This window comes from Triticum urartu, chromosome 5A, assembly GCF_056163025.1.
Source record: "Triticum urartu cultivar PI428250 chromosome 5A, HENAU_Tu73, whole genome shotgun sequence".
Classification (NCBI taxonomy): Eukaryota; Viridiplantae; Streptophyta; class Magnoliopsida; order Poales; family Poaceae; genus Triticum; species Triticum urartu.
The window spans coordinates 444,021,295-444,048,315 of NC_141877.1; the positions used below are offsets into that span (position 1 = coordinate 444,021,295).

The 27,021-nt window shown below is 43.3% G+C and overlaps 1 pseudogene; it reads right to left on the reverse strand.

Annotated features, from left to right (window-relative positions):
• Window positions 1-26,492, reverse strand: LOC125507096 (protein DETOXIFICATION 27-like; annotated as a pseudogene).
• Window positions 26,493-27,021: the final 529 nt, after the last annotated feature.

Sequence of the window (27,021 nt, forward strand, 5' to 3'; positions counted from 1 at the left end):
CTACAGCTCGGGAACACTGTTCACATACGCAACCAGCGCTTGCCAACCTGACCCAACGGCAACTCCTGCAGATCATAGGTGCAGCAGCAAGCTTATTTCCCTGTTTTCTGCATATGGCTCGAGCTAATTGTTGTATGACATGGGGTAAATAACCAAGTAAAGTTCTTACTACCTGAAAGGACAGGTTGGACTCCGTTGAGGAGGATGGTGAGGGCCAGCAGGACGGACATGTTGTCCACGACATCGATCACGGCCTTGCTCACACTAGTAGAAAAAGGGCCTTTTGTCCTGGTTCGTAAGGGCCTTTTGTCCCGGTTTTGGAACCGGGACAAAAAGGTCGTTACTAATGCCCTTGGCCTTTAGTCCCGGTTCTTACACGAACCAGGACAGATGGGCCTCCATGTGGCCGGTGCGGCGAGCCCAGGCAGGAGGCCCTTTGGTCCCGGTTGGTGGCACCAACCGGGACCAATAGGCATCCACGCGTCAGCATTTCAGGTGCTGGGATTTTTTTAGAAAGGGGAGGTTAGGGGGTTTTGCGAGGTTAATTTAGGTGTTTCATATATTGTGTTAGCTAGCTAATTAATAGAGAGAAGTGTCCTCTCTTATCTCCGTGCTTGGTCGACGCTACGTACTATACATATAGAGAGGACTGGACACGCTAGCTAGTAAGCAAATGAAGGAAACAGAAGATCATCATGAACATATGCATACAGAGAGAAGTGATATCGACCACCTCTCCTTCTCTGAGAGATTGGTCGAACAACAAGTTCTTGTATATCTATCCGACGCTACTGGCTACATATATACAATATAATTATCTCTTACAATATAATCTCCTAATTAAAAACCAACTAATTAGGGTCCACATGGTATTCTCCGTCTTTAGCGATCACGTGGTCAAGAAAGAATGCCTCCAATTCCTCTTGAATTCCTCGCATACGATCTGATGGTAGGAGTTCATCCCGCATCCGAAATATCTAATTTGAAGAAGGGGGTCAATACATATATATGAATAAATGAAACTGAACACAAATGATGGTAATAAAATAAAATTGTGAATATTATTATTTACGCACTTCATATTGTTTGTCAGAGTAGCCCTGCTCACAGGTCGTGTGGCGGATGGACTCGCAAATGTAGTATCCACAGTAATCATTCCCTTGTTCCTGCCACAACCACTTTACAAGAAGTAGAGGTCAATCAAACTGATAGTTAGCAAGCATGCTAAATGGTATTGATGAAACTAGCGCTTGAATCACTAGGAGATGCGTGGAACATGCTACTATAGTACTTACTTTCGGGTGTCTAAATTGCAGCTTCTTACTTTCGGGTGTCTAAATTGCAGCTTCTTCGGCAGTCCCGAAGTTTTTGAGGTGAATTTTTTCCAAACCCTGCCAGACAAAGAAAACAATTACTTCATATCAGGAAATGAACAAAGTTGCCGATATGGTGCGATAATGATCGATTTAACTTACTTCTCTAGAATTTCAGTAATGTCCGCATACTCCTTGGGATCTTTTCATCTTGAGTCTAAGACGGTTACTATTCCCTGCTCAAGCTTAATCTCTAGGAGAATATAGTGGAAGCTACGCACGCATGCATAACTCATCAATTACATTACTATAACCTTGACTAATAAGGGAAACCGAATATGCACAAGATAGTAACACTCACTGGAATTCGTAAGGGAAGAGTATTATAGCTTTGTTTTGATTCAATACAAACGATTGTAGCAGGTTGGCCTCGGTATCTTTGGCCTGAAATTCAACCATAAATGCATCTATGAGATTTGTGTTAATGAACCCAATATCACCGATTTGTCTTTTCTTCAATTCGGCGATCTTCAATCTGCATAATATAGTGAGGATAATTAAAAATACATGCAATGAAAGACCTGACCTATATATAGAGACTTAATGACAGAAGTAGTACTACTTACAGGCAATAGCAAGTGATCATTAATTTATCGAAGGCCTTTAGATTGAAAACGCGAAGAACTCCTCAAATGGAACATTCAATAGTTCAATTCCAACGAGGTCATGCTCCTCTCTAACTCTTAGCGTCAAAATATTACTCCCCTCAGACTCTCTGCGGGTTTTCATGTACCAATCATGGAATCTTTGCATCATCGTTGTTAGAGATCTTTCATCTTTGACAAGAGGCTTCCCGTACACGTATTTGTGTTCGTCCACCTTCAAGAAATCAAAATTTGCATCGTCGGGCAGGTAATCTGCAGGATTGGTACCGGGCAAGATCCCCGGATGATTGGCGACGATATCGCTAGACACCTTGAGGGGGGGGGACGATTGGTTTGCTTGTTCGCCGAGTTGGGCAACTTTTTTCCCAGCTCGTCGTTCTGCTAACCTTTGACTACTGATAGTACTTCCCGATCGCTCCGCTTCGATAAATGACTTTGTAAGAATGCGCATAGTTGCCTTTCGCCGGAGACTTTGGTGGTTTCTTCAGGGCAGCCAGAGAACGCTTCACTTTTACTGGATCTATCTTCTCCTCCGGAGGTGGATGTTTCTTTGCTTTCACCCCTTCAAAGAAGTTGTTCACTTCGGCTTGCACGATCTTCGTGTTTTCCACCTGGCTCCTCTCGTATGGTAACTTCTCTGGAGTCTTCAGAGAAGGACCGTATCTGTATTGCCTGCCTCTGGCTATACTGCTGGACGCCGGAGCAGACGGAGCGGCTGCGGCTGTCTATCCTTTCTTACGAGGCGGAGGAGAAGGACGACGCGCCGGAGCAGCCGAAGCGGCGGCGGGTCTCTTCTGCCCTTGTTGACGAGGCGGAGAAGGAGGAGGCTGGCTGCTCGGGCGCACCAGCGCAAGCGGAGAAGGAGGCGGAGTTCCGCCACACGCCAGAGAAGGAGTCTGAGTGCCCTGATCACTCGCCAGAGGAGGAGGCGGAGGGCCCTGACTCGCCGGAGGAGGAGGAGGAGGCGGAGGCGTCTAGTTCGGAAGGTTGATGAGCTCCTTCCTCCATAGGCATGGAGTCTACAGAGAAGAACCCAGCCGAATCTCCCTTCACCCATAGGGTGGTCATGAAGGAAATATGCCCTAGAGGCAATAATAAAGTTATTATTTATTTCCTTATATCATGATAAAAGTTTATTATTCATGCTAGAATTGTATTAACCGGAAACATAATACATGTGTGAATACATAGACAAACAGAGTGTCACTAGTATGCCTCTACTTGACTAGCTCGTTAATCAAAGATGGTTATGTTTCCTAACCATGGACAAAGAGTTGTCATTTGATTAACGGGATCACATCATTAGTTGAATGATCTGATTGACATGACCCATTCCATTATCTTAGCACCCGATCATTTAGTATGTTGCTATTGCTTTCTTCATGACTTATACATGTTCCTATGACTATGAGATTATGCAACTCCCGTTTGCCGGAGGAACACTTTGTGTGCTACCAAACGTCACAACGTAACTGGGTGATTATAAAGGAGCTCTGCAGGTGTCTCCAAAGGTACATGTTGGGTTGGCATATTTCGAGATTAGGATTTGTCACTCCGATTGTCGGAGAGGTATCTCTGGGCCCTCTCGGTAATGCACATCACTTAAGCCTTGCAAGCATTGCAACTAATGAGTTAGTTGCGGGATGATGTATTACGGAACGAGTAAAGAGACTTGCCGGTAACGAGATTGAACTAGGTATGGGATACCGACGATCGAATCTCGGGCAAGTAACATACCGATGACAAAGGGAACAACGTATGTTGTTATGCGGTCTGACCGATAAAAGATCTTCGTAGAATATGTAGGAGCCAATATGAGCATCCAGGTTCCGCTATTGGTTATTGACCGGAGACGTGTCTCGGTCATGTCTACATTGTTCTCGAACCCGTAGGGTCCGCACGCTTAAGGTTACGATGACAGTTATATTATGAGTTTATGCATTTTGATGTACCGAAGGTTGTTCAAAGTCCCGGATGTGATCACGGACATGACGAGGAGTCTCGAAATGGTCGATACATAAAGATTGATATATTGGAAGCCTATGTTTGGATATCGGAAGTGTTCCGGGTGAAATCGGGATTTTACCGGAGTACCGTGAGGTTACCGGAACCCCCCGGGAAGTATATGGGCCTTAGTGGGCCTTAGTGGAAGAGAGGAGAGGTGGCCAGAGATGGGCCACGCGCCCCTCCCCCCTCCTTGGTCCGAATAGGACAAGGAGAGGGGGCCGGCCCCCCTTCCTCCTCTCTCTCCTTTTCCCCCCTCCGCGAATCCTATTCCAACTAGGAAAGGGGGGGTCCTACTCCCGGAAGGAGTAGGACTCCTCCTGGCGCGCCACCTCTTGGCCGGCCAGCCCCCCCCCCCTTGAGCCTTTATATACGGAGGCACGGGGCACCCCTAGAGACACAAGTTGATCCACGTGATCATATTCTTAGCCGTGTGCGGTGCCCCTTCCACCATAGTCCTCGATAATATTGTAGCAGTGCTTAGGCGAAGCCCTGCGACGGTAGTACATCAAGATCGTCACCACGCCGTCGTGCTGACGGAAATATTCCCCGACACTTTGCTGGATCGGAGTCCGGGGATCGTCATCGAGCTGAACGTGTGCTAGAACTCGGATGTGACGTAGTTTCGGTGCTTGATCGGTCGAGCCGTGGAGACGTACGACTACATCAACCAAGTTAACGCTTCCGTTGTCGATCTACAAGGGTACGTAGATCACACTCTCCCCCTCTCGTTGCTATGCATCACCATGATCTTGCGTGTGCGTAGGAAATTTTTTGAAATTACTACGAAACCCAACAGTGGCATCCGAGCCTAGGTTTTATGTGTTGATGTTATATGCACGAGTAGAACACAAGTGAGTTGTGGGCGATATAAGTCATACTGCTTACCAGCATGTCATACTTTGGTTCGGCGGTATTGTTGGACGAAGAGGCCCGGACCCACATTACGCATACGATTACGCGAGACCGGTTCTCCCGACGTGCTTTGCACAAAGGTGGCTAGCGGGTGACAGTTTCTCCAACTTTAGTTGAACCGAGTGTGGCTACGCCCGGTCCTTGCGAAGGTTAAAACAGCACCAACTTGACAAACTATCGTTGTGGTTTTGATGCGTAGGTAATATTGGTTCTTGCTTAAGCCCGTAGCAGCCACATAAAACTTGCAACAACAAAGTTGAGGACGTCTAACTTGTTTTTGCCGGGCATGTTGTGATGTGATATGGTCAAGACATGATGCTAAATTTTATTGTATGAGATGATCATGTTTTGTAACCGAGTTATCGGCAACTGGCAGGAGCCATATGGTTGTCGCTTTATTGTATGCAATGCAATCGTGCTGTAATGCTTTACTTTATCACTAAGCGGTAGCGATAGTCGTGGAAGCATAAGATTGGCGAGACAACAACGATGCTACGATGGAGATCAAGGTGTCGCGCCGGTGACGATGGTGATCACGACGGTGCTTCGGAGATGGAGATCACAAGCACAAGATGATGATGGCCATATCATATCACTTATATTGATTGCATGTGATGTTTATCTTTTATGCATATTATCTTGCTTTGATTGACGGTAGCATTATAAGATGATCTCTCACTAATTATCAAGAAGTGTTCTCCCTGAGTATGCACCGTTGCGAAAGTTCTTCGTGTTGAGACACCACGTGATGATCGGGTGCGATAGGCTCTACGTTCAAATACAACGGGTGCAAAACAGTTGCACACGCGGAATACTCAGGTTATACTTGACGAGCCAAGCATATACAGATATGGCCTCGGAACACGGAGACCTAAAGGTCGAGCGTGAATCATATAGTAGATATGATCAACATAGCGATGTTCACCAATGAAACTACTCCATCTCACGTGATGATCGGACATGGTTTAGTTGATTTGGATCACGTAATCACTTAGAGGATTAGAGGGATGTCTATCTAAGTGGGAGTTCTTAAGTAATATGATTAAATTGAACTTAAATTTATCATGAACTTAGTCCTGGTAGTATTTTGCAAATTATGTTATAGATCAATAGCTCGCGTTGTTGCTTCCCTGTGTTTATTTTGATATGTTCCTAGAGAAAATTGTGTTGAAAGATGTTAGTACCAATGATGAGGATTGGATCTGTGATCTGAGGTTTATCCTCATTGTTGCACAGAAGAATTATGTCCTTGATGCACCGCTAGGTGACAGACCTATTGCAGGAGCAGATGCATACGTTATGAACGTTTGGCTAGCTCAATATGATGACTAGTTGATAGTTTAGTGCACCATACTTAAATGGCTTAGAATCGGGACTTCAAAGACGTTTTGAATGTCATGGACCATATGAGATGTTCCAGGAGTTGAAGTTAATATTTCAAGCAAATACCCGAGTTGAGAGATATGAAGTCTCCAACAAGTTCTATAGCTAAAAGATGGAGGAGAATCGCTCAACTAGTGAGCATGTGCTCAGATTGTCTGGGTACTACAATCGCTTGAATCAAGTGGGAGTTAATCTTCCAGATAAGATAGTGATTGACAGAATTCTCTAGTCACCATCACCAAGTTAGTAGAACTTCGTGATGAACTATAATATGCAAGGGATAACGGAAACAACTCCCAAGCTCTTCGTGATGCTGAAATCAATGAAGGTAGAAATCAAGAAAAACATCAAGTGTTGATGGTTGACAAGACCACTAGTTTCAAGAAAAGGGCAAAGGGAAGAAGGGGAACTTCAAGAAGAACGGCAAGCAAGTTGCTGCTCAAGTGAAGAAGCCCAAGTCTGATCCTAAGCCTGAGACTAAGTGCTTCTACTGCAAAGGGACTGGTCACTGGAAGCAGAACTACACCAAGTGATTGGCGGATAAGAAGGATGGCAAAGTGAAGATAAGTATATTTGATATACATGTTATTGATGTGTACTTTACTAGTGTTTATAGCAACCCCTCAGTAATAGATACTAGTTCAGTTGCTAAGATTAGTAACTCGAAACGGGAGTTGCAGAATAAACAGAGACTAGTTAAGGGTGAAGTGACGATGTGTGTTGGAAGTGGTTCCAAGATTGATATGATCATCATCGCACACTCCCTATACTTTTGGGATTAGTGTTGAACCTAAATAAGTGTTATTTGGTGTTTGCGTTGAGCATGAATATGATTTGATCATGTTTATTGTAATACGGTTATTCATTTAAGTAAGAGAATAAATTGTTGTTCTGTTTACATGAATAAAACCTTATATGGTTACACACCCAATGAAAATAGTTCGTTGGATCTCGATCGTAGTAATACACATAATCATAATATTGAAACCAAAAGATGCAAAGTTAATAATGATAGTGCAACTTATTTGTGGCACTGCTGTTTAGGTCATATTGGTGTAAAGCGCACGAAGAAACTCCATGCTGATGGGCTTTTGGAATCACTTGATTATGAATCAGTTGATGCTTGCGAACCATGCCACATGGGCAAGATGACTAAGACTCCGTTCTTCGGAACAATGGAGCGAGCAACAAATTTGTTGGAAATCATACATACTGATGTATGTGGTCCGATGAATGTTGAGACTCGCGACAGGTATCATTATTTTCTAATCTTCATAGATGATTTGAGCAGATATGAGTATATCTACTTGATGAAACATAAGTCTGAAACATTTGAAAAGTTCAAAGAATTTCAGAGTGAAGTGGAGAATCATCGTAACAAAAATAAAAGTTTCTACGATATGATCGCAGAAGTAAAATATTTGAGTTACGAGTTTGGCCTTCAGTTAAAAACAATGTGAAATAGTTTCACTACTCACGCCACCTGGAACACCACAGTGTAATGGTGTGTCCGAACATCATAACCGTACTTTATTAGATATGGTGCGATCTATGATATGTCTTACCGATCTACCACTATCGTTTTGGGGTTATGCATTAAAGACAGCTGCATTCACGTTTAAAAGGGCACCATCTAAGTCCGTTGAGACGACACAATCTGAACTATGGTTTGGCAAGAAACCAAAGTTGTCGTTTCTTAAAGTTTGGGATTGTGATGCTTATATGAAAAAGTTTCATCCTGATAAGCTCAAACCCAAATCGGAGAAATATGTCTTCATAGGATACCCAAAGGAGACTATTGGTACACCTTCTATCACAGATCCGAAGGCAAGACATTCGTTGCTAAGAATGGATCCTTTCTAGAGAAGGAGTTTTTCTCGAAAGAAGTGAGTGGGAGGAAAGTAGAAAACTTGATAAGGTAATTGTACCTTCTCCCTTATTGGAAAATAGTTCATCACAGAAATCTGTTCTTGTGACTACTACACCAATTAGTGAGGAAGCTAATGATGATGATCATGTAACTTCAGATCAAGTTACTACCGAATCTCGTAGGTAAACCAGAGTGAGATCCGCACCAGAGTGGTACGGTAATCCTGTTCTGGAAGTCATGTTACTAGACCATGACGAACTTGCGAACTATGAGGAAGCGATGGTGAGCCCAGATTCCGCAAAATGGCTTGAGGCCATGAAATCTGAGATGGGATCCATGTATGAGCACAAAGTATGGACTTTGGTTGACTTGCCCGATGATCGGCAAGCCATAGAAAATAAATGGATCTTCAAGAGGAAGACGGACGCTGATAGTAGTGTTACTATCTACAAAGCTAGAATTATCGCAAAAGGTTTTCGACAAGTTCAAGGTGTTGACTACGATGAGAGTTTCTCACTCGTATCTATGCTTAAATTTGTCCGAATCATGTTAGCAATTGCCGCATTTTATGAAATCTGGCAAATGGATAACAAAACTGCAATCCTTAATGGATTTCTTAAAGAAGAGTTGTATATGATGCAACCAGAAGTTTTTGTCAATCCTAAAGGTGTTAACAAAATATACAAACTCCAGCGATCCATCTATGGACTGGAGTAAGCATCTCGGAGTTGGAATATACACTTTGATAAGTTGATCAAAGCATATAGTTTTATACAGACTTGTGGTGAAGCCTGTATTTACAAGAAAGTGAGTGGGAGCACTACAACATTTCTGATAAGTATATGTGAATGGCATATTGTTGATCGGAAATAATGTAGAATTATTCTGCAAAGCATAAAGGAGTGTTTGAAAGGAGATTTTCAAAGAAAGACCTCGGTGAAGCTGCTTACATATTGAGCATCAAGATCTATAGAGATAGATCAAGACGCTTGATAAGTTTTTTTCAATGAGTACATACCTTGACAAGATTTTGAAGTAGTTCAAAATGGAACAGTGATAGAAAGGGTTCTTACCTGTGTTACAAGGTATGAAATTGAGTAAGACTCAAAGCCCGACCACGGCAGAAGATAGAAAGAGAATGAAAGTCATTCCCTATGCCTCAGCCATAGGTTCTATAAAGTATGCCATGCTGTGTACCAGATCTATTGTATACCCTACACTGATTTTGGCAAGGGGGTACAATAGTGATCTAGGAGTAGATCACTGGACAGCGGTCAAAATTATCCTTAGTGGAATAAGGATATGTTTCTCGATTATGGAGGTGACAAAAGGTTCGTCGTAAAGAGTTACATCGATGCAAGTTTTGACACTGATCTAGATAACTTTAAGTCTCAATCTGGATACATATTGAAAGTGGGAGCAATTAGCTAGAGTAGCTCCATGCAGAGCATTGTTGACATAGATATTTGCAAAATACATACGGATCTGAATATGGCAGACCCGTTGACTAAAATTCTCTCACAAGCAAAACATGATCACACCTTAGTACTCTTTGGGTGTTAATCACATAGCGATGTGAACTAGATTACTGAATCTAGTAAACCCTTTGGGTGTTGGTCACATGGCGATGTGAACTATGGGTGTTAATCACATGATGATGTGAACTATCGATGTTAATCACATGGTGATGTGATCTAAATTATTGACTCTAGTGCAAGTGGGAGACTGAAGGAAATATGCCCTAGAGGCAATAATAAAGTTATTATTTATTTCCTTATATCATGATAAAAGTTTATTATTCATGCTAGAATTGTATTAACCGGAAACATAATACATGTGTGAATACATAGACAAACAGAGTGTCACTAGTATGCCTCTACTTGACTAGCTCGTTAATCAAAGATGGTTATGTTTTCTAACCATGGACAAAGAGTTGTCATTTGATTAACGGGATCACATCATTAGTTGAATGATCTGATTGACATGACCCATTCCATTAGCTTAGCACCCGATCGTTTAGTATGTTGCTATTGCTTTCTTCATGACTTATACATGTTCCTATGACTATGAGATTATGCAACTCCCGTTTGCCGGAGGAACACTTTGTGTGCTACCAAACGTCACAATGTAACTGGGTGATTATAAAGGAGCTCTACAGGTGTCTCCAAAGGTACATGTTGGCTTGGCGTATTTCGAGATTAGGATTTGTCACTCTGATTGTCGGAGAGGTATCTCTGGGCCCTCTCGGTAATGCACATCACTTAAGCCTTGCAAGCATTGCAACTAATGAGTTAGTTGCGGGATGATGTATTACGGAATGAGTAAAGAGACTTGCCGGTAACGAGATTGAACTAGGTATGGGATACCGACGATCGAATCTCGGGCAAGTAACATACCGATGACAAAGGGAACAACGTATGTTGTTATGCGGTCTGACCGATAAAAGATCTTCGTAGAATATGTAGGAGCCAATATGAGCATCCAGGTTCCGCTATTGGTTATTGACCGGAGACGTGTCTCGGTCATGTCTACATTGTTCTCGAACCCGTAGGGTCCGCACGCTTAAGGTTACGATGACAGTTATATTATGAGTTTATGCATTTTGATGTACCGAAGGTTGTTCGGAGTCCCGGATGTGATCACGGACATGACGAGGAGTCTCGAAATGGTCGAGACATAAATATTGATATATTGGAAGCCTATGTTTGGATATCGGAAGTGTTCCGGGTGAAATCGGGATTTTACCGGAGTACCGGGAGGTTACCGGAACCCCGGGAAGTATATGGGCCTTAGTGGGCCTTAGTGGAAGAGAGGAGAGGTGGCCAGAGATGGGCCGCGCGCCCCTCCCCCCCCCCCTTGGTCCGAGTAGGACAAGGAGAGGGGGCCGTCCCCCCTTCCTCCTCTCTCTCCTTTTTCCCCCCTCCGCGAATCCTATTCCAACTAGGAAAGGGGGGGAGTCCTACTCCCGGAAGGAGTAGGACTCCTCCTGTCGCGCCACCTCTTGGCCGGCCAGCCCCCCCCTTTGAGCCTTTATATACGGAGGCACGGGGCACCCCTAGAGACACAAGTTGATCCACGTGATCATATTCTTAGCCGTGTGCGGTGCCCCCTTCCACCATAGTCCTCGATAATATTGTAGCAGTGCTTAGGCGAAGCCCTGCGACGGTAGTACATCAAGATCGTCACCACGCCATCGTGCTGACGGAACTCTTCCCCAACACTTTGATGGATCGGAGTCTGGGGATCGTCATCGAGCTGAAGTGTGCTAGAACTCAGAGGTGTCGTAGTTTCGGTGCTTGATAGGTCGAGCCATGGAGACGTACGACTACATCAACCAAGTTAACGCTTCCGTTGTCGATCTACAAGGGTACGTAGATCACACTCTCCCCCTCTCGTTGCTATGCATCACCATGATCTTGCGTGTGCGTAGGAAATTTTTTGAAATTACTACGAAACCCAACAGGTCAAGCTCAAGGTCCTCAAATCCGTCCATTATTTGATCCACCATCACCCTAGCATATCCTTCTGGAATCGACCGGCTGTGGTAGGTTGTGTCAGGTTCAGTAGGTAAAACAGAGCCAACAGCCGCCTTGACTTTCAATGTCATCCATCGCGCCATAAGGTGGCAATGTTGAGACTCTGTGATAGCATCCACGGGGTAGCTAGCAGGAGCCGTGAAGACAGGCTCCAGCTGCTAAGTCTGCTTGGTGGAAGCCACGCTGCTTCTTCGCTGAGATGGCGGGGTAGCTTCAAGGGAAGCTTCGGCAGGTCGTTTGCTGCGATCTGCTTCTCGTTCCTCTAGCCCTTGTACCCTTTCGTGCAGCGTCTGCAGTTGGCTATGCTCCACTTTCTTCCTCCTCTCCTGGCATTTGTAACCCCCTGCGTCCGGAAACCCAACCTTCTACGGAACGGAGCCTGGCGTGCCTCGTGTACGTCCAGGGTGCTCAGGATTCCTGAGGGCCATTGTGAGCTCGTCCTTCTCTCTGTCTGGAACGAACGTCCCTTGCTGCGCTTTCTCGATATACTCCCGAAGCCTCGTGACGGGTATTCGCAGTTTCTCTTCCGTCCAAACGCACTTCCCTGATACAGGGTCCAAGGTTCCGCCAACCCCGAAGAACCAAGTTCGGCAACGGTCTGGCCAGTTCACTGTCTCTGGTTCGACCCCTTTAGCAATCAGGTCATTCTGAGCCTTGTCCCACAAAGGTCGGGCTGTGTGGTAGCCACCTGACCCCGTGCGATGGTGATGCTTCTTCTTCGCAGCATTTTTCTTGTTTGTCGTTGACATCTTCTTTCTCTTTTCCGATGTCTTGTGGGCCACAATTGCGGGCCAGTGATCACTGATCTTCTCAAACTGGCCGGTAAATTCTGGTGTAATTTCTTTGTCGACAAACGTTTTCAGCTCATTCTTCCACCTCCTGAATAGTTCTGCCATCTTCTTAAGAGCATGAGACTTGATCAATTCCTCTATAACTGGCTTCTCCAGATCCTCCTCTGGCGGTAGGGTGAAATTTTCCTTAAGCGTTGTCCAAAGATCTTCTTTCTACATATCGGAGACATAAGACACCTCAAGGTCTTCATTCTCAGGCTTTAACCATTGCTGGATACTGATCGGGATCTTATCCCTAACAAGAACCCTGCACTGATTAGCAAATGCTTCCTTTGTCCGGTACGGTTCAATCGGCTTGCCATCGCGCCCGATTGCTGTGATCTCAAACCTTTCATCCGAGCGCAACTTTTTCTTCAGGCCTCGTCTCTTTACCGAAGTTGTGCTCGATCCAGAGGGCTAGAAAAAGAAGAAAGACGAGAGTTAATTAATATGTGTACATACGAAAACAATGAATGCATCAATTAGCTAGTCAGCACGGGCTTAACTAATATATATACCTGGCCGGACTCGGTTCGATCACCGGAGCCGTCATCACGGTCTCCTTCTTGTACTGGCATTGGGTCATCGGAGCCATCATAATCATAGTCGTCTTCTTGTACCGGTATTAATGGGTCACCGGAGCCATCATAATCATAGCCTTCTTCTTCACCCTGTCCTTACAGACCATCGGTGTCATTGAGAAATGACAAGATGACATCACTTCCTTTTGCGATTATTTCCCCCAACATCACTTCTGTTGCTTCGTCTCGGGGGTGCTCCATAGTTTCTGCAAATATTTACAACATGACAATTATTATTCAAACATTACAGATGGACATATTAGTGGCAAACGTAGAACTAGCTAGCTAATCACAATAAGGAATCATATTAGTGGCCTCGATGCTGCTTCTCTGGGGTTTGGGGTGGCCTCGGCAACGCTTCAAGGGTTTGGGGTGGCCTCGACAACGCTTCAAGGGTTTAGGGTGGCCTCGATGACAACGCTCTTTTAACTTGGTAAATTTGGGTGGCCTCGAGAGAGTTTGTCGGGTAGGGACGTGGCGGGAGGGGGTAGGAGACCAACATCGTTTTTTTCTAGGGTTTGGGTGTCCTCAAGAGTTTTGGTTGAGCGAGAGGGCCGGGGGGGTGCTCCCGTGGTACAAGTTATCACGGTCGAGAGGGGGTATATATATTGACCGCCCCTCATGTCGAAGTTATCGGGGAGGGGGTATATCGACCCCCCCTCATTTTGAAGTTATCCGGAGGGGGTATATCGACAACGACATACTTGATAAAAAATAAGAAGACAAAAGAGGAAATAAAAAGAGGAGAAGAAGAAAGGAATAGAAGAGAAGCGATCAAAGAAAAAAAGAAGAAAAAAAGGAGAAGAAGAAAGGAATAGAGAAGAAGAAGAAAAAATAGAATATTAAGAAGAAAAAATAGAAAATATTCTATTTTTTCTTCTTCTTCTCTATTCCTTTCTTCTTCTCCTCTTCTTTTTCTTCTTTTTTCCTCTTCTTATTTATTTCTCCTCTTCTTCCTCTCCTCTTCTTCTCCTTTCTTCCTCTTCTTATTTCCCTTTTTCCTCTCATTCTTTTTCTTCTTCTTCCTTATCTTCCTAGCTAGATATATAATACTTTTCTAAAAATGTAACTTCTGCATATATAAAACTTTTTCTTCTTATTCCTTCTTCCTTCTCTTCCTTCTTTTCATAAATATATAAAACTTTTCTAAAAATGAAACTAACCTAAAATATATTAAATCATAGAACATATATAGATAAAACTAACCTAAAATGTACCCAAATGTACTAAAAATCTAAAATTTATATGCACAGAGAACATACATACATATATACATTTTTATAAAAATGCAAAAAACAAATCATCATATATAAGAACAAAAAATCTAAAAAGGACATATAATCAGATATACACACATACATATACTCACACATATACATATAATCTGGAAAAAAACATCATATAATTAAGAAAATAGAGGAGAGGACAGGGGGGCGGCGCCGACCTAACCAAGGAGAGGTGCGGCGTGGTCAGGGCAGAGGCACGGCGCCAGCGTCGGTGTAGAGGGCGGCCACGGCGGCGTGGTCGGGGCAGGGGCGACGGCGGCGTGGTCGGGGCAAGGGCGATGGCGTCGACAGGGCAGAGGGCGGCGACGACGTCGATGGGGCGGGTCGGGGGCACAGCAGAGGCACAGCGAGGGCGTGCGGCGTGGTCGGGGGGGCAGGGCGACGGTGGCGTTGTCGGGGCAGGGCAATGTCGGCGTGGTCGGGGGCGCGGCAGAGGCACGGCGAGCTCGGGCAGCCTGGCAGCGTCGTCGGAGGGATCGAAGAACTGACGAAATTTTCACAAGTGATGGCTTATATAGCAAAGCCATTGGTACCGGTTGGTGGCAGCAACCGGTACCAATGCCCCCTTTAGTCCCGGTTGGTGTCACCAACCAGGACCAAAGGTCTCTTTTCAGCAGCCCAAAGGACGGGAAGCAGAGGCCTTTGGTCCCGGTTGGTGCCACCAACCGGGACCAAAGGCCTTGCACTGGCGCGGTGCGGTGGGATGTTTAGTCCCACCTCGCTAGCTGAGGAGCGGCCGCACCTGTTTATAAGCGCGGCTGCGCCATCTCCATTGAACTCCTCAGTACTGTAGGCCTATGGGCCAAATCTCACACTACTATGCCTGTGGGCCTACAGGCCCTTCTACGGGCCTGAATCCTGGCCCATGGATGGGTTTCTAGTCGTATTCAGGCTGTGGTGGCACTGTAGGTGGCAAATTTTTTATTTTTCCCCAGTTTTCTTTTTTGCTTTATTTATTTTGTTTTGTTTCTACTTACAACAAAATACTTATTTTTTTATTTTATTTTGTTTCTAATTACTTATTTATTTTATTTTATGATAATTCTTTTTACCATTAAAGTTTCTAACAAAAAAAGTTCTTTATGAAAATTCTTTTTTGCTTTTAATGATTTTGAACAGAAAATACTTTGATAATTTTAGTTGCATCCATTTTATATAATTTTAGTTTCAATAATACTAGAGGTTGCTTATAATGTTTTAAACAGAAAATACTTTGATAATTTTAGTTTCTTAAATTTTATTTATGTTATTAAAGTTTATTTTATTTTGTTTCTACTTATATATTTTATTAAAGTTTATATTATTTTGTTTCAAATAACTTATTGATTTTATTTTATGATAATTCGTGTACAAAACGGACAATCTGTTTCGAAATATCAGGCTTTCATACGGAAACTCGTCTGTTACAAAGGGATTTTATTTTTTGAACTTATTTGAACTCCATAGTTTTTGTGTGTTCAAAATGCACCATTCAAAGCCACATCCTCAATTTACAACCCTTTCTGACTTCATTTGTTATTCTTCATGCATTTACTGATTATTTTGAGATATAAGACCATGAAATTAAAAAGCATTTGAAACGAATTCTGAAAAGGTTCCAAGTTGGCATGGTATCATCATTTCACCCACATAGCATGTGCAAGAAAATAGAGAGGGTTACAGCAAAAACTGGATGCACTTCGCATACAAAACGGACAATCTATTTCGAAGTATCAGGGTTTCATATGGAAACTCGTCTGTTACAAAGGGATTTCATTTTTTGAACTTATTTGAACTCCATAGTTTTTGTGTGTTCAAAATGCACCATTCAAAGCCACATCATCAATTTACAACCCTTTCTGACTTCATTTGTTATTTTTCATGCATTTACTGATTATTTTGAGCTATAAGACCATGAAATTGAAAAGCCTTTGGAATGAACTCTGAAAAGGTTCCAAGTTGGCATGGTATCATCATTTCACCCACATAGCATGTGCAAGAAAATAGATAGGGTTACGGCAAAAACTGGATACACTTCGTGTACAAAACGGACAATCTCTTTCGAAGTATCAGGGTTTCATACGGAAACTCGTCTATTACAAAGGGATTTCATTTTTTTGAACTTATTTGAACTTCATAGTTTTTCTGTGTTCAAAATGCACCATTCAAAGCCACATCATCAATTTACAACCCTTTCTGACTTCATTTGTTATTTTTCATGTATTTACTGATTATTTTGAGCTATAAGACCATGAAATTGAAAAGCATTTGAAATGAACTCTGAAAAGGTTCCAAGTTGGCATGGTATTATCATTTCACCCACATAGCATGTGCAATAAAGTAGAGAGGGTTACGGCAAAAACTGGATGCACTTCGTGTACAAAACGGACAATCTGTTTCGAAGTATCAGGGTTTCATACGGAAACTCGTCTGTTACAAAGGGAATTCATTTTTTTGAACTAATTTGAACTCCATAGTTTTTCTGTGTTCAAAATGCACCATTCAAAGCCACATCATCAATTTACATCCCTTTCCGACTTCATTCGTTATTTTTCATGCATTTACTGATTATTTTGAGCTATAAGACCATGGAATTAAAAAGCATTTGAAATGAACTCTGAAAAGGTTCCAAGTTGGCATGGTATCATCATTTCACCCACATAGCATGTGCAAGAAAGTAGAGAGGGTTACGGCAAAAACTGGATGCACTTCGTGTACGAAACGAACAATCTATTTCGAAGTATCAGGGTTTCATAAGGAAACTCGTCTGTTACAAAGGGATTTCATTTTTTTTTGAACTTATTTGAACACCATAGTTTTTCTGTGTTCAAAATGCACCATTCAAAGCCACATCATCAATTTACAACCTTTTCTGACTTCATTTGTTATTTTTCATGCATTTACTGATTATTTTGAGCTATAAGACCATGAAATTAAAAAGCATTTGAAATGAACTCTGAAAAGGTTCCAAGTCTGCATGGTATGATCATTTCACCCACATAGCATATGCAAGAAACTAGAGAGGGTTACGAAAAAAAATGGATGCACTTCGTGTACAAAACGGACAATCTCTTTCGAAGTATCAGGGTTTCATATGGAAACTCGTCTGTTACAAAGGGATTTCATTTTTTGAACTTATTTGAACTCCATAGTTTTTCTGTGTTCAAAATGCACCATTCAAAGCCACATCATCAATTTACAACCCTTTCTGACTTCATTTGTTATTTTTCATGTATTTACTAATTATTTTGAGCTATAAGACCATGAAATTGAAAAGCGTTTGAAATGAACTCTGAAAAGGTTCCAAGTTGGCATGGTATCATCATTTCACCCACATAGCATGTACAAGAAAGTAGAGAGGTTTACGGCAAAAACTGGATGCACTTCGTGTACAAAATGGACAATCTGTTTCGAAGTATGAGGGTTTCATACGGAAACTCGTCTGTTACAAAGAGATTTCATTTTTCTGAACTTATTTGAACTCCATAGTTTTTTTGTGTTCAAAATGCACCATTCAAAGCCACATTATCAATTTACAACCCTTTCGGACTTCATTTGTTATTTTTCATGCATTTACTGATTATTTTAAGCTATAAGACCATGAAATTGAAAATCATTTGAAATAAACTCTGAAAAGGTTCCAAGTTGGCATGGTATCATCATTTCACCCACATAGCATGTGCAAGACAGTAGAGGGTTACGGCAAAAACTGGATGCACTTCGTGTACAAAACGGACAATCTCTTTTGAAGTATCAGGGTTTCATAAGGAAACTCGTCTGTTACAAAGGGATTTCATTTTTTTGAACTTATTTGAACTCCATAGTTTTTCTGTGTTCAAAATGCACCATTCAAAGCAACATCATCAATTTACAATCCTTTCTGACTTCATTTGTTATTTTTTGTACATTTACTGATTATTTTGAGCTATAAGACCATAAAATTGAAAAGCATTTGAAATGAACTCGGAAAAGGTTCCAAGTTGGTATGGTATCATCATTTCACCCACATAGCATGTGCAACAAAGTACAGAGGGTTACGGCAAAAACTGGATGCACTTCGTGTATAAAACGGATAATATCTTTTGAAGTATCAGGATTTCATACGGAAACTAGTCTGTTACAAAGGGATTTCACCCACATAGCATGTGCAACATATAGCTCTCCGGAGCATCTAATTAAACCATACATTGAAATTATGTAAAACATTTAAATGCAAAAACAAATGCGATCATAATCGCAACTAAGGTAACAACTGATCAAACTGCATAATGATACCAAGCCTCGGTATGAATGGCATACTTTCTAATCTTCCTAATCGTCAACCGCATTGCATCCATCTTGATCTTGTGATCATCGACGACATCCGCAACATGCAACTCCAATATCATCTTCTCCTCCTCAATTTTTCTTATTTTTTCCTTCAAGTAATTGTTTTCTTCTTCAATTAAATTTAACCTGTCGACAATAGGGTCGGTTGTAATTTTCGGTTCAACCACCTCCTAGATAAATAAAATCTATATCATGTTGGTCGGCATAATTGTCAGAAACAATAAATGAATCAAATAGTTGTCAAAAGATAATATATACCACATCTGAATCATAGACGGGACGATGGCCGACGGGGGCAGATACCAAAATCATCGCACTATATAATAACAAGAAATAATAAAAGTAAGAAAATTAGACAAGTTTCTATCTGAAGTAAGAATTTTCTTTCTTTCAGAAAGAAGATAAGAACAAGAGGCTCACCACGGTGGTGCCGGCGGCGAGATCGGCGCGGGCGATCGACGGCGGTGAAGACGTGGACATGACGTGACGGAACGCTAAACCTAGACAAATCTCGGGGGAAAATGGAGCTCGGAGGTCGAGTTTTGAGAGGAGAACGATTAACTAGCGTGGCTCGGACATTTCATCGAACACCTCATGTGCATAGAAGGTGAGCTAGAGCACCCAAATGCCCTCCCCTCGCCGGCCAGAAAAAACAGAGTGCTCTGCCGTGGCGATGGGTATATATAGGCAAATTATTTGTCCCGGTTCGTGGCATAAACCGAAACTAAAGACCTCCCTTCTATACCGGTTCAAGGCATGAATCGGTACCAATGGATGTGGGCCAGGAGCGCGGTCCATTGGTCCCGGTTTGTACCTAGAACTGAGACAAATGGGTCCAGACAAATCGGGACCAATGCCCACGAGGCCTCAACCGGCCCCTTGAGCTCATGAACCGGGTCTAATGCCCCCCATGAGTCTCGGTTCGTGAAGAACCGGGACTAATGGGCTGGCCAGGTCCGAACCAAAGCCTTGTTTTCTACTAGTGTCAACGAGAAGATGAGGGCAAGCCTGCTGTGGAGGCCCAACGCCACCCAGCAGAAGAATATGCTATTACAAAGGAGGTCGTCGTTGACACCATCGTGGCGAACCTCGCCCGGTGTCCGTTGCCCATGCTGAGCTCGTTAGCGACCCACACCCTTGCAAAACAAAACCAGGGGAGGGTGTCGGGATTCCGTGCAAAGAGGCAAAGAGTGGTGGAGTAGTACACTGGAGTGTCCATGTCTGGTGTGCTTTGCTTACCTGTGCCTGCCAAGAACCCCAACGGAATCATCATCTCCAGTCTAGTCAAACTCAAGCTGTTCATGGCAAAATAAGTAGTGAAATGTTAGATCGCAAACGAAGAAGTCGTCTCTGTAACTGTAAATAGGTTTTGGAAAAATGTTAAGTCAATATGAAATGGAGATAAGGTAGTTCTACCAGATAGACAAGGCATCCACGGCAAGCTCCGCGTTCTTCGTGTACCTAGTGATGAAGATCAGAACCCTGTAGTACCAACTCTCCAAGCTGCATCCATAGGCAAGACAAGAAAAAAGAAAAATATATAAAGTTGGTGTGTCTCCCTTATATTACCTACCAAAAGTTGAAAGCACCGTGATGATGATAATAAAATAAAGAAATACCAGAACATGACCCAGACACCAAGGACAACTTGACGAACCCCCAGATGTCCACGAACGCCAGCGGCGAGAACCCTCCCCATGTCTCCGGGCAGCCACCGCCGACAGTGTACGCGAGCTGCAGCGCCACGACGAGTGCCCATGAGAAGTTGAGCGCGATGGCGACGCCGATGACTCCGAGCCCGAAGTAGTTGACCAGCTGCCAGGTCACCGCGGCGTGCACCGGGAACGCCACGGCGGTGGTCACCGCGGTGACAGCATTCTTCCTCTGGCACTGGAAGAACTTATTGAGCGGCAGGAGGATGGCGTACATGAAGTGCAGCGGGAGCAGGCACGCGCTGACCACGCCGGCCTTGCGTAAATTACATGATAGTATCACATTTGGGGCGGTGTTGCGAATTGATACTAGTTTTCGAAATTTTTATGTATCAGTACCAAGTTTTGGGCAAGCCGTTGCAAATCGGGCTAAATCGTGTATAAATATGTATTGACGGTGTATCTGACCAGCTGGGCCCGCCTGTCAGATGCCTACATGGCATGTTATTTGGCAGAAAATCCCCTTACTTTATAGTCAATGACATGAACGTCTTTTTTTTGCAGGAAAAAGTCCTATGAGGGACTTTTTTTTTCGTTCGTAAGTTTTCCACGGACTCGATTGAAATTTCCGTCGAATTGGACAACAAATAAATGAAACTAAAAATCGTGCCCTGCCAGGATTCGAACTCGCGACCGGTTGCACACAGGCCGGGCGTGCTAGCAACAACGCCACAGACGCGCTAATCTAATCTAGACGCTCGATTTTCTTTATACTGAAGCACCCTGGGCCGGCGGTTGGGCCAGCGTGGCCTGCAATTTGTTTTTCAGTTTCGCTTTTTATCAGCGCACGCGCTGGGGCTCGTTCGTTGCCCGGGTTTTTTTAGGGGTGCCCAGGTTTCTTTTCATTCCATTTTTCTTAGTATGCTTTAGTTTTGTTTCTGGTTTCGGCTTTTTTTTGTTTTTTCTTTCTTTTTTCTTCTTCTTTTTTCATTCACTAGGTTGGCTATTATCCTGGATTTTTAACATACTTACTGAACATTATTTAAGTTAAACTTCAGTATATGTTGAACATGTTTTCAAATACACAAGGACATTTATTTAATATTCGCTGAGCATGTTTTAGCGTGAAGTAAACATTTTTTTAATGGAGATGATTTTTTCTTTACAAAATGTGAATTTTTTTAATATAATGAACTTTTGTTAATCCACGTTGAACATTTTTGTAATATATGTTGAATTTGTTTTTTAATATATGATTAAAATTTTACATAACTCCAGTGAACTTTTTGTAATTTATGGTGAAGATTTTCTTAATACATGATGAATTTTTCAACATTGTTTATTTCAAAATATGTTCAGCATGTATTAAAAATTATTTTGTAATATCATTCTTGCATTTCAATAAATACGTCCATTTGATAATATACGTTGGACATATTCTAAATACAATCATTATACGAGTAACTCAAAAAAAACTTTGTGTCAAGCATATTTTTAATAGTTTTGTATTTGAATAATATAACGAGGATACACAATAATTGTGCTTGCTAGTAGTCCTGAGTGAAGACACATAAAATGTTGACTGCATGTGTTCTAGTCTCAAAAAAAAATACTAATAAGTAATCGCAAAATAAAATGTATTAATAGCATGATTATAGAAAAGCAGTAAGTTAGTGCGCGTAGTGTCGCTGGGCTCAACCGCCGGCCCAGCGTGCCGGAGAAAAGTATAAAAATAATTCTTGCCTGCATTCTAACAGTAGCGTCGTTGCGGCGTGGTGGCCAGCGCGGGTCTCCAGCGTGCGACAGGTCGCAGGTTTGAGTTCTGCCCGAGGGAAACTTTTGTTTATTTTATTTATTTGTCGAATTCGACGAAAACTTGCAATGGAGTCCGATTCGGTCGTTGAAATTGCTAACAGAAAAAAAGTCTGTCACATGAACCCTTTTCCACAAAATAAAAAACATTTACATGATTACGTATAAGCGCAAGGGGGTTTTCTGTAAAAAAAACATACCAGTTGGCACCTGCCCGATGGGCCCGCCAGTCAGATACAGCGTCAATACACGTTTATACGCGATTTAGCCCGATTTGCAACGGCTTGCCTGAGCTTGGTACTGACATATAAAAATTTTGAAAACTGATACCAATTCACCAACACCGCCCCAAATGTGATACCATCGTGTAATTCGACGAAAACTTGCAATGGAGTCCGATTCGGTCGTTGAAATTGCTAACAGAAAAAAAGTCTGTCACATGAACCCTTTTCCACAAAATAAAAGACACTTACATGATTACGTATAAGCGCAAGGGGGTTTTCTGTAAAAAGAAAAACATACCAGTTGGCACCTGCCCGATGGGCCCGCCAGTCAGATACAGCGTCAATACACGTTTATACGCGATTTAGCCCGATTTGCAACGGCTTGCCTGAGCTTGGTACTGACATGTAAAAATTTTGAAAACTGATACCAATTCACCAACACCGCCCCAAATGTGATACCATCGTGTAATTTACTCCGGAAATCAAAATAACACTAACCAATCAATGTTTTCTTCCCAAAAATATTTCACTTGGTCTACGTATAAGCGCAAGGGGGTTTTCTGTAAAAAAAACATACCAGTTGGCACCTGCCCGATGGGCCCGCCAGTCAGATACAGCGTCAATACACGTTTATACGCGATTTAGCCCGATTTGCAACGGCTTGCCTGAGCTTGGTACTGACATGTAAAAATTTTGAAAACTGATACCAATTCACCAACACCGCCCCAAATGTGATACCATCGTGTAATTTACTCCGGAAATCAAAACAGCAGTAACCAATCAGTGTTTTCTTCCCAAAAATATTTCACTTGGTCTATGCATATAAAGGCGGGAGTGGTGGAGTCGGTGTATTGCTAGAAACTTAGCCTTCCACCATTTTTTTCTTTTCTGAGGAACTTGTTGGAACCTTTGTCACGTTGCCACTCCACCGGCTGCACCGAGTCTCCAGGGAAACTTTTGTTTATTTTATTTATTTGTCGAATTCGACGAAAACTTGCAATGGAGTCCGATTCGGTCGTTGAAATTGCTAACAGAAAAAAAGTCTGTCACATGAACCCTTTTCCACAAAATAAAAGACATTTACATGATTACGTATAACCGCAAGGGGGTTTTCTGTAAAAAAAAACATACCAGTCAGATACAGCGTCAATACACGTTTATACGCGATTTAGCCCGATTTGCAACGGCTTGCCTGAGCTTGGTACTGACATGTAAAAATTTTGAAAACTGATACCAATTCACCAACACCGCCCCAAATGTGATACCATCGTGTAATTTACTCCGGAAATCAAAACAGCACTAACCAATCAGTGTTTTCTTCCCAAAAATATTTCACTTGGTCTATGCATATAAAGGCGGGAGTGGTGGAGTCGGTGTATTGCTAGAAACTTAGCCTTCCACCATTTTTTTCTTTTCTGAGGAACTTGTTGGAACCTTTGTCACGTTGCCACTCCACCGGCTGCACCGAGTCTCCAGGGAAACTTTTGTTTATTTTATTTATTTGTCGAATTCGACGAAAACTTGCAATGGAGTCCGATTCGGTCGTTGAAATTGCTAACAGAAAAAAAGTCTGTCACATGAACCCTTTTCCACAAAATAAAAGACATTTACATGATTACGTATAAGCGCAAGGGGGTTTTCTGTAAAAAAAACATACCAGTCAGATACAGCGTCAATACACGTTTATACGCGATTTAGCCCGATTTGCAACGGCTTGCCTGAGCTTGGTACTGACATGTAAAAATTTTGAAAACTGATACCAATTCACCAACACCGCCCCAAATGTGATACCATCGTGTAATTTACTCCGGAAATCAAAACAGCACTAACCAATCAGTGTTTTCTTCCCAAAAATATTTCACTTGGTCTATGCATATAAAGGCGGGAGTGCTGGAGTCGGTGTATTGCTAGAAACTTAGCCTTCCACCATTTTTTTCTTTTCTGAGGAACTTGTTGGAACCTTTGTCACGTTGCCACTCCACCGGCTGCACCGAGTCTCCAGGGAAACTTTTGTTTATTTTATTTATTTGTCGAATTCGACGAAAACTTGCAATGGAGTCCGATTCGTTCGTTGAAATTGCTAACAGAAAAAAAGTCTGTCACATGAACCCTTTTCCACAAAATAAAAGACATTTACATGATTACGTATAAGCGCAAGGGGGTTTTCTGTAAAAAAAACATACCAGTCAGATCCAGCGTCAATACACGTTTATACGCGATTTAGCCCGATTTGCAACGGCTTGCCTGAGCTTGGTACTGACGTGTAAAAATTTTGAAAACTGATACCAATTCACCAACACCGCCCCAAATGTGATACCATCGTGTAATTTACTCCGGAAATCAAAACAGCACTAACCAATCAGTGTTTTCTTCCCAAAAATATTTCACTTGGTCTATGCATATAAAGGCGGGAGTGCTGGAGTCGGTGTATTGCTAGAAACTTAGCCTTCCACCATTTTTTTCTTTTCTGAGGAACTTGTTGGAACCTTTGTCACGTTGCCACTCCACCGGCTGCACCGAGTCTCCAGGGAAACTTTTGTTTATTTTATTTATTTGTCGAATTCGACGAAAACTTGCAATGGAGTCCGATTCGTTCGTTGAAATTGCTAACAGAAAAAAAGTCTGTCACATGAACCCTTTTCCACAAAATAAAAGACATTTACATGATTACGTATAAGCGCAAGGGGGTTTTCTATAAAAAAAACATACCAGTCAGATACAGCGTCAATACACGTTTATACGCGATTTAGCCCGATTTGCAACGGCTTGCCCGAGCTTGGTACTGACATGTAAAAATTTTGAAAACTGATACCAATTCGCCAACACCGCCCCAAATGTGATACTATCGTGTAATTTACTCCGGAAATCAAAACAGCACTAACCAATCAGTGTTTTCTTCCCAAAAATATTTCACTTGGTCTATGCATATAAAGGCGGGAGTGGTGGAGTCGGTGTATTGCTAGAAACTTAGCCTTCCACCATTTTTTTCTTTTCTGAGGAACTTGTTGGAACCTCTGTCACGTTGCCACTCCACCGGTTGCACCGAGTCTCCAGGATGGATCACTACGCACAGCGCACGACCGCCTCCCTTCGCAACGGCCGTAGCACTCCGCACGATCCTCATGCTTATCACGATTAGATAGGGCTCAATCGTTGTACCTGCATGTATATAAACTTTTGTTTATTTTATTTATTTGTCGAATTCGACGAAAACTTGCAATGGAGTCCGATTCGGTCGTTGAAATTGCTAACAGAAAAAAAGTCTGTCACATGAACCCTTTTCCACAAAATAAAAGACATTTACATGATTACGTATAAGCGCAAGGGGGTTTTCTGTAAAAAAAACATACCAGTTGGCACCTGCCCGATGGGCCCGCCAGTCAGATACAGCGTCAATACACGTTTATACGCGATTTAGCCCGATTTGCAACGGCTTGCCCGAGCTTGGTACTGACATGTAAAAATTTTGAAAACTGATACCAATTCGCCAACACCGCCCCAAATGTGATACTATCGTGTAATTTACTCCGGAAATCAAAACAGCACTAACCAATCAGTGTTTTCTTCCCAAAAATATTTCACTTGGTCTATGCATATAAAGGCGGGAGTGGTGGAGTCGGTGTATTGCTAGAAACTTAGCCTTCCACCATTTTTTTCTTTTCTGAGGAACTTGTTGGAACCTCTGTCACGTTGCCACTCCACCGGCTGCACCGAGTCTCCAGGATGGATCACTACGCACAGCGCACGACCGCCTGCCTTCGCAACGGCCGGAGCACTCCGCACGATCCTCATGCTTATCACGATTAGATAGGGCTCAATCGTTGTACCTGCATGTATATAAACCCCTGTAATCGTTCAATGTGAATACACAAGAGTTCACACTCATTTGTCTTCTTGGTACCCGAGCCTCGTTCACCCACTCTTCCGCTATGTCTCACAACGACGTTCTCGACCTCGGCAACGCCGGCAACCCCGGCGTCCCCAACTCCAGCGGCATGGCCACGGCCCCGGTGCCCATGGCGTCCGCTCGGCGCCTGTTCTCCCCGCCGACCTCGCGCCCGGCGGCTCGACCCTCCCAGCGGCCAACCCCGGCGCCCCCAACTCCAGCGGCATGGCCACGGTCCCGGTGCCCGTGGCGTCTGCTCCGGCGCCCGCCCTCCCTCTCTCCACCAAGGTGGTCGCGCCCGCGCCGCAGCGCCCTGGCCTCAACCTCTCGGCGCCCTCAATGCACCAGATCAACATCACGTCGTACATCAACTTCAAGCTGGACGTCGCCACCAACAACTACTCCAAATGGAGGCAGCTGATGCACCGCGTACTCTCCATGTACGAGGTCCTCGACCACGTCACCCACCGCTCCGAGCCGCTCACGTAGAGCGCGACCTGGCGCCATGAGGACCTGACCATCGTCCTGTGGTTCTACGCCACGATCTCGGACGAACTCTATGACGTGGTCATGTCCGCCGACAGCACCGCCTACAACGTGTGGCACCAGTTCCACGCGTTCTTCATGGACAACCTCCCCGGCCGCGCCATCTACCTCTCCGCCGAGTTCCGCTCCGTTGTCCAGGGCGACCTCACCGTCGACGCGTACTGCCGGTGCCTCAAGGCGCTCGTTGATGCCCTCGCCGACGTCGAAGAG